Source organism: Cryptomeria japonica, chromosome 10 (genome assembly GCF_030272615.1).
Source record: "Cryptomeria japonica chromosome 10, Sugi_1.0, whole genome shotgun sequence".
In the NCBI taxonomy this organism is placed as follows: domain Eukaryota; kingdom Viridiplantae; phylum Streptophyta; class Pinopsida; order Cupressales; family Cupressaceae; genus Cryptomeria; species Cryptomeria japonica.
The window spans coordinates 239,106,883-239,113,446 of record NC_081414.1 but is presented as its reverse complement, the minus strand read 5'-3'; the positions used below and the strand labels follow the sequence as shown (position 1 = coordinate 239,113,446).

Sequence of the window (6,564 nt, the reverse complement as noted above, 5' to 3'; positions counted from 1 at the left end):
TATACCTATTAGGTTGTCGCCTCTCTCAAGTAGATCTTCTCAACTCTGGTGTTGAGGCTTCTTGAGGTTCCATAGGAGGCTCATCATCATGTTCTTCTTCAGAACTACTTGAACTGCTTGAACTCTCCTCATCTTCGAGTATCTTTGGAGATTCTTCTTTGGTTGGAGGAATTTCAACCTCAGCTTCTCCTTTCTTTTCTATATTAAGATCTAGTGACATAGGCTTTAGCTCATGAAAAATCACACTTCTGTTGTATACAACCTTACCAATCATTGGATTCCAAAGTTTGTATCCTTTCACACCAACTCCATAGCCAATTAAGATACATTTCACCACTTTGTCATCCAACTTAGATCTATTTACATTAGGCACATGAGCATATGCCTCTGCACTAAAAACACGAAGGTGCCTTAAAGAAGGTTTCTTACCAGACCATGCTTCCATAGGTGTTTTTTCAACCAATGTTGAAGTGGGAGAACGATTTAGCAGGTAACACGCTATAGCAACTGCTTCAACCCAGAATTTTTGTTCCAACCTAGCTCCGCTCAACATGCTTCTTGCTTTCTCCATTAGAGACCGATTCAACCTTTCTGCAACTCCATTCTGTTGTGGAGTATAAGGTACAGTCTTATGTCTCTTAATTCCATGATCAACACAGTACTTGTCAAAATCTGCACTACAAAATTCATCACCATTGTCTGTTCTTAATCATTTAATCTTTCTCTCAGTCTGAACAAGGTTCTTGAACTCCTTAAACCGATTGAACACTTTTGATTTACTTTTAAGAAAGTACACAAATGCCCTTCTTGAATAATCGTCTACAAAAGATACATAGTATTTAGACTTAGACAAAGAAGGTACATCCACTAGACCAAACACATCAGAGTGAACATAATCCAGAACATCAGAAGACTTATAAGAACTAGAATAAAATTGAACTCAGTTATGTTTTCCATAGATGCAGTGTTTGCAGAAATCGAACTCAAAACTACAATCATCCAAACCTTCAACCAGATTCTTATTCTTCAAGGCTTTTAAACCTTTTTCACCTATGTGGCCTAACCTATTATGCCAGAGCATTGTTTTCTTAGCAGGAAGTTTAGCTTCCAATGAATTAGCATTATGCATCATTACAGTTGTCTTAATTGACTTTTCAGAGGTCACATTACAACATATATGTTCAACATTTAACTTATATAAAGTACCAAAACGATCACCCTTTGCCAATACAATGGAACCCCTAGTCATCTTGCAACCACCAGATACAAATGTAACTTGTACTTCAACATCATTAAGTTTACTCACAGAGAGAAGATTTCTTGCCAGGCCTGGTATATGAAGGACTCCATTTATCCCCTTCACTCTACCATCTGGAAATTGAATTTTGATTCTACCTCTCCCTACAATCTCCAATGTAGAATCACTAACCAAGTATACCTTTCCACCAACATATGGTTCATACTTCGAGAACCACTCCTTGTGGGAGGTCATGTGGAAAGACGCACCAGAATCTACTAACCAGGTGTCATTTGAGGTAGGCATTGCCAGGGCTGCTACAAATGCATTTGCATCACTTTGAGAAGATTCAGTGTTAGAATGCTTCTTCTTCTTCTTCTTCTTCTTCTTCTTCTCCTCCTTGCAATCCTTTTAGATATGCCCTTTCTACCCACAGTTCCAACACTTCACCTTTGACTTCTTGCCTGGAGATTTAAATCTCTCTTGAGACTTGGACTTCTTTCCTTTCTTCTTGTCTTTGTCCTTCGGTCTGCCTCGAACAGAGAGTGCATCTTTTGTCGTCTCAGAAGACTTCTTTCTCATTTCATCTGACAACAGAGTATTAACCATAGTATCCATCTTGAACTGGGTCGTAGTACTACCGATAGCCATCACTAAGTGCTTCCAAGAGTCAGGCAATGAACACAACAACAACATGCAACATTCTTCTTTCTGAATGGACACACCAACAAAAGTTATCTATGCAAGAACCATGTTGAATGCATTCAAGTGGTCTGCCAATGGTGTTCCTACATCCATCTTCAGATAGTACAATTTCTTACTTAGGAAAAGTTTATTCACCAAGGATTTGCCTTGATAAATATCCCCTAACTTAGTCCAGAGAAGATGTGTAGTCTTCTCCTCATGGATGTTTAATAGAACAGATCAACAAGACATAGCTTGATTAGACCCCTTGCCTTCCGGTCGACTAAGTCCCAATCTTCTTGCTTCATGCCTGTAGGCATTGCAGTTGCAGTCACAACAATCCAAAGATCTCAGTCGACCAGTAAGTCTTCCATCTTGAGTTTCCATAGTTCGAAACTAGAACCATTAAACTTCTCAATGTCTATGCACCCTGAGGTGCTCACCATCTTAACCTGTAAAATAAACAAGTAGACACTCTGCAAGACTCCCACTGAAACAGAATTGACACAAAAAACCAACCCTATCCAACAAGGATAACAAAACAGGCCAAGCTTCGATACCACTTGTAAGGAAAGCAAGTGCGGAAATTCGCTTCCCTAATATCAATTTGCAGGGGAAAACAAATAGTGTTTACAACTTTTCAACTTTTACAGAATACAACACAAGCATGAGCATACACAATTAAATAACACAAAGATACAATATACAGAGTTAACGTGAGAAAACCCTTTCGGGAGAAAAAAACCCACTACCAACAGAAAATAACTTTATTATCAGTATGTCAAATACAATAAAGCTCATTCTGTAGACTTCCTTTCACTCTGTCAAACAATCATTCTAGATGAAACAATAAACCGCACGGGGTCAAACTGCAATTACAGATCGCTCAAATAGCTATCATAACTCATCACCTTACATTCGGTTCACATTTGGCTTCTAATACCAAACTGGTTGACCGTTCATTTGAGCAACTGCAACAACAGCTTGAAGTCTAACCGTCTGCCTGTGTCGGTCTGCATTCAAGGAAAACCAATTATCCCACATGTAGCAGGGAGTCGGGTCGGTTCGTATTCATATACATCAACAGTCTCATCCTTAGTGTCTGAGAGGTCACCTTTTTAGATCTTGGTTCAATCTCACACCGATGTCGGTCTTCACTCCATCGGCCATTGGTATAGCCTTCAAACGGTAGAGCCGATCGCCGAAGGCGACTCCATCGAGTCATCAATAAAACACAAGAAGTGTTACTCCGATCTCCAATAACCAAGAGCGGTCTCATCAGCTCATCAAAACCAACACTGTGAGGTTACCTCGATCTGCATTGTTATCCTGATAACCTAAAGTGGTCTCATTAGGTCATTGGCTCACGCTCAAAACTGTTATTCCAATAAGCGAAACACTCCGAGACAAAACAAAGCGAAATCATCGGGACTTCGACGTAGCCTTCAACACATTAACCCGATAGTCGATATCGACCCGATAGCCAAAGGCGACTTCATCGGGTATTGTCTTAACTCCAGATCGGAACCCCCAATAGCCGATGACAACTCGGACCACCTAAGATAGCTTCATCGGGTCATCAACACAACTTTCATGTAGTCATCTCGAGAGTAGAAGTTATCCCGAAAGAGAGGAAGACATCGATGTAATTCATACCTATTAGAAGGTGTTCTACCACCAAGAAGGTAACACTCTGTCGTTCCATCGGTGTAGGCTAGCCCGATCAACCCGAACATGTCAAGTGAATTAGAGGCACATTTCCAACAATCCTAAGCTTGCATATAATAGGTTTGACCACAAAAATCCATGAGCTATATTGCTATACCACATGGTCATGATCAAGGTCTAAAAATGTATAAGCAACATATCCTTTGCCTAGACCCTAAAGGATTCAATAACCCAACCCTCAAGTTCACAGTTATTATGAGCTCATTTGAAGAAATCTTGTTCTAACATGATGCCTCTTATAAAAAATTGAATAATCATTTTTACTTTGCATTTAGAAAGAACATCGATGATTTCATCAAGTAAAGAAAATGAAATCACTTCACCTTCTTGTGTTCAGTTGTTGATATGTTTGACTTTGGAGTAGCTTAAGAGGAGGTGTCATAGGCTATCAAACTTTGGTTTGTTAGATTAATAGAAGGTCAAGAAAACACATGAGACTTTTCAATAAACACACATTCCATATTTCCCACCCTAGGCATGGAGTTGGGTGTGGGGTTTGAGGTGTTTCTTCCTTTGACTTTGTTAGTTTTAGACTTGTTTCATTCCCTTGTATTTTTTTCCACGTTTCTTGGCTTGATTTTCAACATAGGTGTGAGGACCTAGTATTTGAATGCATTCCAATTGTTGTGATAGAAGTTGTTGGTTTAATACCCATACTTATTGACTTAATGTCCAATTTTTTTGACAACATTGCACCAATAGTCGTGACTTTAAAGTTGTTATTGTTGATGATGACTACCAATAACTAAATGAAATGTACCATTAGTTGTAAAAATCAACCAATCATGTGATGCCACATCAGCTGCACAAGTATTGGGGCCCCTTTTGCATGACTATTGGTCTCACCCTTTTTTTGGGCTATTTTGAACACCTTGGCAAAAATCATGTTGATGTGGCTGTGAAACCTTAATTATAAGCAAGGGACTTGCCAAGTAAGTTGTTGTAAAAAATTGGGAGTGATTTAAAATTTCCATGTAAGATTTTGAGAAGCGCAAAGTTAGGATGCACAACTACTGGGTCCTCTCCCTTAAAGTGTGCTCCACAAATTACTCAAATGTGATACTTAGATTGATAATTGATAATAAAAAAAGTGTCATAAATATCATTTTTTTTTAATTGATTTAGAATTTAAGAACTCACTATGATAAAAATTATAATATTTGTAAATTGAAAGTTTTCCCTTCAAATTCATAAGTGTATATTGACTCACAAAAAAGTGATATGATAGAATATATACTCTAAATATTCACTCACTTTAATGTGTGGGGAAAATGTTTATAATCACTTCTAGAGAATATGCTATAGATTGTAGAGTCATACTCTTATGTCGGAACCGTCGCATAATAAAAGCTCTTAATCTTGATTAGTTGAATTATCTTCCCTATGGTCGAAGAGGCTACGTATTCTCGTAAGATTCTATGGATGCCACTAGAAAAAAAAAAAAGGATCTTTTTGGGTAGATTCCATTAAACAGTTGCAATTTAGGGAAACCTATAGGCTATACATTTGTTCAATATGGGGGAACCTAGGCTGTCCATTGCAATATGGGGAAACCTAGGGTTCAGTGAACAAGCCCTAAAATTTGTCATTGTTTAATAATTGCTACATATACTGCAGCTAACGAGTTGAAGAGACAGAAGAGAAGCCTGGTGGGTTTAGAGAAGGATCATCTGTAGCAGGAGGACACTAGGCCTGGGACGAACGGAAAGACTTGCACAAACTATAACAAGAAAGAGTGCCAAGTATAGTCTTTCCGGATCCTCCCATGCCTATAGCCCTCCCTACATATCCTTCTTATTTCCATCTGCTCCAACAGATCTAGTCTATAGGTATACGTACAGACGTATTGATTTCTGTCTTAGATTCTTTGCTTTCTGTCTTAGATTCTTTACTTTCTAAACGGTTATCCTTGTGGAAATTAGTTATGATTATAATGGGTATGATTCAATTCTTGGTTTTTGCAAAATAAGAAATAAGAAACTCTAAATTGGTATAGATCTGAGACTTTTGAGACATGGGTGCAGAACAGTAGGCTATTACTAGGGGTTGAAACCCTTTTCTCTACAAACCAGTGCTATTTCAACATCATAACCATCAAGAATTATCAAAATTAAGCCCTTTTCTGATTTGGTAACTTTTTGACGCCATCCATGAAAACTGTGTTCTTCTGATCTACTCTTTAGCTGTTTATTGTGAATATTTCTGTATAAGTTGAGTGCTGGGTTGTTTTACAAGCTCTCTGTTGGAGGCGTTTCATGGGTTTTCTGATGTATATTTGATGTTCTACTCGAATGATTCCATCTTAACTGTGGCCTTTTGATCTGGGTTGCAGCTGTCTATTCTGATGGTTTTTTGTACAATAAGATGAGAGTTTGATTGTTTGACAAACTTTCTACTGTAATTGTTGGAGGCTTTCGATTGATTTTCTGTCATTCAGCCAAAGGATGCCATTTGATGGATCTGTTAGCATTTGGGAATAAAGATCCTTGTTTTGTGTCAATATTGCTTTCTGTTTCTTTAGATGATGAATCTGATGGATCCTTCTCATCAAATAAAACTATAATGGTTCCTTATCTTTTTATAAAGACATAGTAAGCAGTTATCATCAGTTGTCATTAGATTCATGAATATAACTGAGTGACACCAAATTCCTTATATCAAACTTCCTTAATTACTAAGGGATTATTCAGCTTGTAAGTTTTTGGATTTGATTATGTAATTGTTTATGAATGTTTCAAATCATATTTCATAATTCGTAATCAGAATGAGATTTGAAGAAAAGAAATGAGCTACCTTACTATTATTAATATAGACTATGAAAATTCATGTCTTTAGTCATATCATTTGTTCTTCACTTAGCTTATTTTCTTGGGATTTAAAACAAATCCTAATATAGAACAGACACACCTTAAACG

The 6,564-nt window shown here is 37.5% G+C and overlaps 1 long non-coding RNA gene across 1 annotated transcript; it reads left to right on the top strand.

Moving 5' to 3' along the window:
• The first annotated feature begins 5,063 nt into the window (after positions 1-5,063).
• LOC131063842 (uncharacterized) lies at positions 5,064-6,149 on the top strand. Its single transcript, XR_009111171.2, has 2 exons — positions 5,064-5,478; positions 5,982-6,149. It is a non-coding gene; the product is annotated as an uncharacterized LOC131063842 (long non-coding RNA).
• The last annotated feature ends 415 nt before the right edge of the window (positions 6,150-6,564 follow it).